This window comes from Bos indicus x Bos taurus, chromosome 10, assembly GCF_003369695.1.
Source record: "Bos indicus x Bos taurus breed Angus x Brahman F1 hybrid chromosome 10, Bos_hybrid_MaternalHap_v2.0, whole genome shotgun sequence".
NCBI classification, from domain to species: domain Eukaryota; kingdom Metazoa; phylum Chordata; class Mammalia; order Artiodactyla; family Bovidae; genus Bos; species Bos indicus x Bos taurus.
In genome coordinates this window covers 14785487-14794878 of record NC_040085.1, presented here as the reverse complement: position 1 = coordinate 14794878, position 9392 = coordinate 14785487, and the positions used below count along the sequence as shown (strand labels likewise).

The 9392-nt window shown below is 40.4% G+C and overlaps 1 pseudogene; it reads right to left on the bottom strand.

The window, feature by feature from the left end:
* Positions 1–8598: 8598 nt before the first annotated feature.
* On the bottom strand, positions 8599–9175 carry LOC113899890 (annotated as a pseudogene).
* Positions 9176–9392: the final 217 nt, after the last annotated feature.

The window sequence follows — 9392 nt, the reverse complement described above, 5'->3', positions numbered from 1 at the left end:
AACTCAAACACCTGTGTCTCCCTCCCTAAGGGCTTTCTCTGGTCACAGTAGTGTGACTCTGCACAAGAAAGCAGTTTATGTCTGCAGAGCTGCCCACCCTAATAAGGGATGTGAGTTGGAAGATCATTACCCCAGCTGCTTGTCACTTGGTGGGACATTGCTGGAATGTGTTCTGGAATGTGTCTCAGAGTGTGCCCCGCAGTGGGCACTAGCCCACAGCTTAAGAGTAATTTGCTTTTCAGTGGACACAGACATAGAGAACAGACTTATGGACACAGGGGTTGGGGGGAGGAAGGAGAGGGTGGGATGGATGGAGAGAGTAACATGGAAACTTACATTACCATATGTAAAATAGATAGCCATGGGAATTTGTTGTATAACTCAGGGAACTCACCGGCTCCCTAACAACCTAGAGGGGTGGGATGGGGAGGGAGATGAGAGGGAGGTTCAAAGAGGGAGGGGACATATGTATACCTATGGCTGATTCATGCTGATGTTTGGCAGAAACCAACAAAATTCTGTAAAACAATTATCCTTCAATCAAAAAACCAGATCAGATCAGATCAGATCAGTTGCTCAGTCGTGTCCGACTCTTTGAGACCCCATGAATCGCAGCACACCAGGCCTCCCTGTCCATCACCATCTCCCAGAGTTCACTCAAACTCACGTCCATCGAGTCGGTGATAAATACATTTAAAATTAAAAAAAAAAAAAAAACGAATCTTCAGGAAAAGGAGTAACTTGCTCTTAAACACACACTTTCCTGGCTCTTCTCCCTTCCCTGTCTCATTCCTCCTTCTCTTACTATTCTCCTCTGATTTGTTTCCTGAAGAAACTACTTACACCCAAATTTTAGTCTGAGGATCTGCTTTTGATGGAATCCAAACTAAACTGGGGACAAAACCTTTCATCTCACATTTATAAACAAAAGGCTAAAAATGCAAAAGTCTCATTGAAGCAGCACCGCGGCTGAAAATCTTTACCCTAAAGAATAGTAAGTCAATTATTATTTATAATAAAGCACATATAGTTGGAATCAGATTACTTTTGATTGTTTGAAGAGTTAGATATCAGGACAGTTGTTGCTTAAAGTTGAAGAGAGATCATCAAGTTTGAAAAGAAGCAAAGAAAAGTAAGAATTTATGTAAATGACTAACATCAAACCCTTTCTAAGGTTATTAGGGAAGGAGATAATGAACAAGATGGTACCGAGTACTTAAAAGCTAAGGAGGAGGTAACCCTAGAGAGGTGATACACAGCAGGGACAGAGAATGAGATGCCAGAAGCCCTGAAGGTCAACAATGATGTCTTCACATCTTTTCTGAATCTCTATTTTCTGATTTTGTTCTTGGATTCACAGAAATTTCCTAGAGGTATCCGCAGCCTATAAAACTGTATAAACAGTGAGGAATCTGGAAGATGGCAGAATAGGAAGGACCAGGAATCTGTCTGCCCACCTAAATAACAACTGCACCAGCAGAATCTGTCTGATGTAACTATTTTGGAACTCTGGAGTTTATGGAAGGCTTGCAACTTCCAGGGGAAGACTTGGATAGTAATTCCAGTTAATTCAGTCAATTTCAGTTCTTAGCACAGAAGCAATTACCAATCTCCTACCCTAACCACCTGGTAGGTAGGTAGCTGTGCATTTGTTCCTAGAGGAGCTTGCCTACAGCTTCCAGGAGCCAGTGTGAGCAAAAAGGACGCTATCCTCCAAATATCAGGGACCAGTGATCTGATTGCTGCTTCTGATCACAGAAGCGCAGACCAAGAGGCAAACAGTCATTGTGATTGCACCTCCTCCCATTATCGCAAACCTCTCCCTTTCTGACTGAACAGGTTTCTGGGAGAATTTAAAAGGTGAGGGAGTGCTCTCCACCAGGAATTCTCTGGTGGCCTATTGGTTAGGATTCTGAGCTTTTACTGCCATAGCCTGGGTTCAGTCCCTGCTTGGGGAAATGAGATCCTACAAGCTATTTAGCACAACATATATATATATATATATATATATATATATATATATATATATATATATATATATATATGTAAAACACACGGCATATATATATATATTATATATATATATATATATATAACACATATAAGCATATATTTATATAAGCATATAAATACATGGCTTTTATAAATAAAAGGCTGACACTCTCCCCCACACACTTCGTTTTTTGCTTTTTTTCCCTTTTTTGGGAGCCAGACATTAAAGACTAGGACATTCAAAAACAACTGTATCTATAAGGAAATTTAGAAAGCAACTGTGCAAGCCAAAGGCTCAGAAAAGACCTAAGAAGACCTTTAAGTTTACATCTCAGGCTGATCCTCAGCACAGAGACAACTTACAATTAAAAAAATAAACTAGCAATCCTTGCGGAAAGGGGAGAATCTGACTTTCAGAGTTTCCACATTATTACATTCAAATATCCAGTATTCAGCTACCAAAAAAAAAAAAAAAGGCATACAAAGAAACAATAAAGTATGAGCCATTCAAAGGGAAAAAAATCAGCAGAAACTGACCTTGGAAAAGCCAAGATGGCAGATATACTAGACAAAGACCTTAAAATAACTGTCTTAAAGATGCTCAAAGAACTAAAGGAAAATGTGAAGAAAGTCAGGAAAACAATTGGTGAGTGAAATAAAAATATCAAGAGATAGAAAACTTTAAAAAATAATTCTTGAGCTGAAAATAACAATAACCTGAAAAATTCACTGGAGAGATTCAAAGGCAGATTTGAGCAGGCAGAAGTAAGACTCAGTGAGCTTGAAGATAGGACAATGGAAATTATCAAGTCTGAGGAACAGAAGAAAAATTGAAGAAAAGTGGACAGAGCCTGTGGGTCAACATCAAGTGGTCCAACTTATGGACCAGGGGGATCTTAGAAGAAGATGAGAGAGAAAGGAAGAGAGAGAATATTTTTTTAAATAATGATTAAAAATTTTTCCAAATTTGACAAAAGATATGAGCATGAACATCCAAGAAGCTCAATAAGCTCTAAGTTAGATGACCCAGAGACATATTAAGTTGCTCCACAAATCTGTGCGCAGTGTTCTTTATGACTTTTCTCTACCACACACCACCTCACTTCCAATTTGACTCCACCCTCCTCCCACCATTTCCCCCACTTCTTGGTGTTAGTCTAAAGATAAAGATAAGACAATGCACTCAATTCAGAGAAGTGCCACTTGGGCAGTTGAAGTTGACATAAACTTATACACCAGAGATGAAATCAGCTCTCCAGAGGAAAACTTCTTAAAGCTACTCATGCCTGCAGTCTGAATTGAAGATACTTAAGTTGGAGTTACGGAGAAGGCGATGGCACCCCACTCCAGTACTCTTGCCTGAAAAATCCCATGGACGGAGGAGCCTGGTAGGCGGCAGTCCACGGGGTCGCGAAGAGTTGGACATGATTGAGCGACTTCCCTTTCACTTTTCACTTTCATGCATTGGAGAAGGAAATGGCAACCCACTCCAGTTTTCTTGCCTGGAGAATCCCAGGGACAGGGGAGCCTGGTGGGCTGCCGTCTATGGGGTCGCACAGAGTCGGACAGGACTGAAGCGACTTACCAGCAGCAGCAGCAGCAAGTTGGAGTTACAGGAAGAACCACTCTCTCTATCACCAGAAAGCAGACAAATTAAGTGCAATCCATAAAACTCATCTACAAACTTGAGAAACTTCAATGTACAAGGAAGTTCTTTTTCTGGATGTTACAATAAAAAATGAAAACAGAAGTGCACCCCATTAAGTCTAGAAATAGGAGGGTTAAAATATAAAGATATGTCACTTTCTCTTGAGCAATCTGCAGGAGAAAGACAACAGGAAAATTTGGTCCAAGTTAAATATTCCTTAGCTGAGATAGATGACAAATTGTCCATGATTTTGAAGAATATGTTAACATCTACCCAATATCATTGCCCAAATGCATAATTTATATTCAAACTGGAATTTCAATTGGAAGGAAAGTTATGACCAACCTAGATAGCATATTCAAAAGCAGAGACATTACTTTGCCAACAAAGGTTCGTCTAGTTAAGGCTATGGTTTTTCCTATGGTCATGTATGGATGTGAGAGTTGGACTGTGAAGAAGGCTGAGCGCTGAAGAATTGATGCTTTTGAACTGTGGTGTTGGAGAAGACTCTTGAGAGTCCCTTGGACTGCAAGGAGATCCAACCAGTCCATTCTGAAGGAGATCAGTCCTGGGATTTCTTTGGAAGGAATGATGCTAAAGCTGAAACTCTAGTACTTTGGCCACCTCATGTGAAGAGTTGACTCATTGGAAAAGACTCTGATGCTGGGAGGGACTGGGGGCAAGAGGAGAAGGGGATGAGAGAGGATGAGATGGCTGGATGGCATCACTGACTCGATGGACGTGAGTCTGAGTGAACTCCAGGAGTTGGTGATGGACAGGGAGGCCTGGCATGCTGCAATTCATGGGGTTGCAAAGAGTCAGACACGACTGAGCAACTGATCTGATCTGATCTGATATTCAAACTGTATTTGAATATTTGAAATATTCATTCCAGTATTATTTTACCTATAGTCCAAATTCAGATGTAAATGGTCTAAATATTCCAATTAAGAGTTGAAGATCAATTAGATTGGATTTTTTTTTAAAAAAAAAAGCATTACACAACCGTCTGCTGCCTACAGGAAATGCATTCTAGATATAAAAACACAGAGAAGTTCTAAGAAAATGGGGAGAAGAAAGATACACCATGCTAGCAAATCAAAAGAAAGTTTGAGCTATATTGATATCAAAGCAGATTTCAAAGTAAAGCATATTACCAGGAATAAAGAACGTCATTTCATGACAATAAAAGTGTCAATTCATATAAACTCTTAACAACCCTAAATGTTTATGCATTTAATAACAGTGCTTCCAAATACATGAAGCAAAAACTGGTAGAAATATGAGAAGTAGACAAACCCACAGTTACAATCAGCAATTTAGTGTCTCTACAAAAGATGTGAAAGATCTGCCCATTGATAACTACAAACTGAAACTTCGTCGAAAAAATTTAAAAGACATAAATAAAATGAGAGATACACCTTGTTCATTGATTGGAAGACTCGATATTGTTAGATGTTATTCTCTCCAAATTAATTTATAAATTCAATACAATCTCAATCAAAATCCCAGCTGGCTTTTTCTGGGAATTGACAAACTGATTCTAAAATTCATATGGAAATGCAAATGACTGAGAATTAACAAAACAACTTTGAAAAAGAACAACGTTGGAGAACAAATGTTACTTAATTTCAAAACTATAGTAATCAAGAGTGTGATATTGTTCCCCAATCTTGGAAAGTTAAATATATACCTACTTCATGACCCAGCCACTTCTCCAAAAAATATTTATCCAAGAGACTCCTGCAGACACATGTGCAGAGTGAACTCAGAGCTAGGGCTTAGCTCTCTAAATAGGCACCATGTGTGGCCATGTAGATTACAGTAGTATATCCTTTTTTGACTTCTCAAATTTTCTAAATCTCTGTTTTATCTTCATGGGAACTCAAGATATGGAAAACATCTAGAGATGTCTCTGGCCTACACAACTGCACACAGATGTGGGGGGGTTGGTACACTATACAGTATCCTGTTAAGCTTTAAAAAGAACATCTCAGCATTGTAAATGATTTCCTTTCTACTTTTGCCACTTGATTCTAAGAACAATTTCTTCCCAGAAGACTCATTAAGTAAATTGTCACTGCACTTAAATTCAACTGAAGCACAGATTATTTGATTTCAGCAAAACTGTCATAAATAAGGCTCATTACAATTATAGTAGTTCATTTTCTTCTGATGACTTGGTTTAGAAGCAGTGATTAGTTTCATCCCATCACTAAGCATTTATTCATCTGACTTGTGCTCTGATCCTGGCTGTTGAGAGTTCTCTTGGTTTTCCAGCAAGTTCACCTTTATTTTCATCAAGGACAAGAATCATCATATTTCAGGATTGGGAATATTATCTAACTTTAATCCCTACTTGATGTTTGAATTCCCTCCACAATACCCTTGCAAAATGATCTTTCATCCTGTGTCTGAATAACTCTAATGTTAAAGAATTCATTATTTCTTATGGCAGTATATTTTATCTATGGGCTACTCTGGGCATTTGAAAATACTTTCTTAAACTGAGCTGAAAAATGTCTCCCTATAGCTCTTCCCCATTGGTCTTATAGCAATCCGAGAACCACCACTGATCAAGTCAATTCTCTTTTCCCCATGACACCTCCTCAAACGATAACACAGCTCTGTCATCCATCCCCATCACACTTTGGTCTGCTCTGTTCTCTGCTAAACATCTCTAGTTCCTTCTCTAAGCACCTTTGATCATCAGATAAATAACACTTACTAGCATCACTCATCCCACCAGGAAGATATTGATTCAACTATAACTAGAAGCACATGAGCATTATCAGAATCTTAATTCAGTCCACACATTTTTTTTCTGAGCTCCTAGCTCACACTTTATTTGTAGGATAAAACTGTTCTTGAAGCTACTAAATCTTTAAGTATTCTGAAAACCATTCAAGCATCACCAGCAAGCATCACTTAATTCAGATGAGTCAGAGGATTTTGAGAAGATTCTCAAGTTCTCTTGGCATCCTGCAGAGAAGCATCTTTGGACCCAGTTACAGCTGGACGTTCAGTGGGGCTGTTCTCAATTTGAGTACTTCAGAGAAGGAGAGAGGAGCGTCTTGATTTCCAAGTGAGCAGGTATCTTGCTAGTCTCTACCCTTCTCCTGAGGTTACCTTCAAATGCTAATGTCAAGTCCCCTACAGCACTGAGCCAACGAAGTTGCCCTCTGTGGGATATAACTTGATAAGGCACTCCTGTTTGGCCTCCACGTTGCGGTGATCCTACTTTCTATCTCCCCTGGTGTGTTCCTTTCATGGGAACGCTTCCTAACAAACCATTTTTACACAAATCCTTGCCTCAAGGTCAACTTTGGGGATCCACTTCACTCCCATGTCACCATCAAGCAGTCCCTGGATATCAGTGGTTATTCTAGAATCCCAAACTGAAGCTCTACTTGCTAGGTCACTCCTGAATCCAAGTTATCTTAATTTGTTCCCTTGAAAGAAGGCCCCGAGATAAAGACCTTGGTACCAATCGTTTATTTATTTATTCAGGCTATGCTGGGTCTTCGTTGCAGTGTGTGGGCTTCTCACTTTGGTGGCTTCTCTTGTTGCAGAGCGCAGGCTCTAAGGCATGCAGGCTTTAGTAGTTGTGGTGCATAGGCTTAGGTGCCCCATATCATGTGGGATCTTCTCGGACCAGGGATCAAACCCATGTCCCCTGCATTGGCATTGGCAGGCAGATTCTTAACCACTGAACCACCAAGGAAGTCCCCAGATAGTTTATTTGGTATGTGATCCTAGGAAGTAGGAGTAAAGGAGTGGGAAGTGTGACAAAGGTTTGGTGAAATCCTTTCAGGGTCCTTGGTAGAAACACTCAACTGTCACTAGCATATTCCTCCCTGCATTTGTATAACTAGTGTCTTCTAGGTCCTCCAGGGGACCACACTAGGTCAACAGATTCTTGGTCACATCCTTGAGGCCTCAGCTCAGATAACCAGGCTATCTCAGCTGTGGTCCTTCAATATGATGCTCTAGTTGGCCAGCCCAGGCTTGCCAACATGGAGGCAGAGGTCCTAATACATAGATCAGAAACACACAAGGACTCTGGAGACCAGAGCTCAGAACTAGCACATGGTCACTTTTGTACGAGGAAAGAACAAATCTGACTTCATGTTGGATCTGTCTCTTTTACTTTAACCTTTGTATTCTACTGCTTTTGCTACAAGTTAATCACTAAAAGGATGCTGCCCATAGCTTCTGTGTATAGGGAAGCTATAGGCAACACCCCTTTTAGCGATTAACTACTTAGTGCCCCCTCTCTGAGAACCCTGCCTCCCATGCCTGAGTGTTTAAGCTAAAACACCTTCGCTCAAGCTCGAAGGAAACATTCTGACCAGGATCACCTGTGAATGGCTGCAAGAAAGAGAAAATTAACACATCCCGTCTGGAAATGTTTGCAACAACCCATCCCCTTTTTTCTTTACCTCTTCACCTCCCTTCTTTGTTCTATAAAAGAGAGCCTGGGCAACATGCTTCTTTAGGACACTAGTCCATCATCTTCTCAGTCTCTGGCTTTCCAAAGAAAGTTACTATTCTTTGCCCAAACACCTCATCTCTTGACTGATTGGCCTGTGGAGCAGTGGGCAGTATGAGCCAGTAACACTTTCACTCATTCTATTGGCCAAAATAAGTCACAGTGCCAACCCAGATTCAAGGGAAGGGAAAACAGACTCCATCTTTTCATGAAAGGAGGTTTAAACTCACATTGCAAAAGGCATGGGTACAGGGAGTAGCGAAAAATTGTGGGTATTCCTTTAAACTACTACAAAAAGCTATGTAGAAACTAAAAGCAATAAATTACTGCCATACACAGCATGGATAACTCTCACAAGTAGTGCTGAATGAAATAAACCAGACATCAAATAATGTATACTGTACTATCCTATTAATGTAAATTCAGAAACAGGAAAAACTTAAGTATAGGGTTTATAGATACATGCTGAATAAAGTATTTTTTTAAGTTGTTTCAAAGTAGTTAATTTAGGGGTTCCATTTTCACTCCTCAATAGATTTTATGTATTTCTCATATGCTTCTTCACTCATTAGTTCATCTAGTTCTGAAGGGTTACTGAATGTCATCTTGATCAGCCAAACATCTTCATAATAAGACTTGTTGACAAGTCCTGGATTTTCTGCTAGAGCCTTATTAATTTCAGTTACTTCTCCTGATAAAGGAGAATAGAGTTCACTAGCAGCTTTCACACTTTCCAAAGCACCAAATTCCTCTTGTTTGTTCAACTTTGTCCCAACTTCAGGCAGACTACAGTAAACAACATCTCCCAAAGCTTCCCGTGCAAAATTGCTGATTCCCACTGTTCCAACACCATTTTCTGTTGTTACCCATTCGTGTTTTTCTGTGAATTTCCACACTGACAGCAGAGCAGGGCCGGTGCGCAGCGCCCAGACGGCATCCGCTCGCACTTCCCAGGGCCGGGGCGAGCAGGGCGCGCTGGGTGCAGAGATGGCGCGCAGGCTGCCGACCGCGGCCCGCACGCTCCGCACCGCGTGCAGCGCCATGTTTGCTGAATAAAGTATTTTTTTACTTTTTATTTTGTATTAAGGTATAGTTGCTTAACAATGTTGTGATGGTTTCAGGTGAACAGCAAAGGGACTCAGCCATACATAATACATATATCCATTCTCCCCCAAACTCGTCTGCCATTTAGGTTGCCACGTAACATTGAGAAGAGTTTCATATGCTATACAGTAGGTCCTTATTGGTTATCCATTTTAA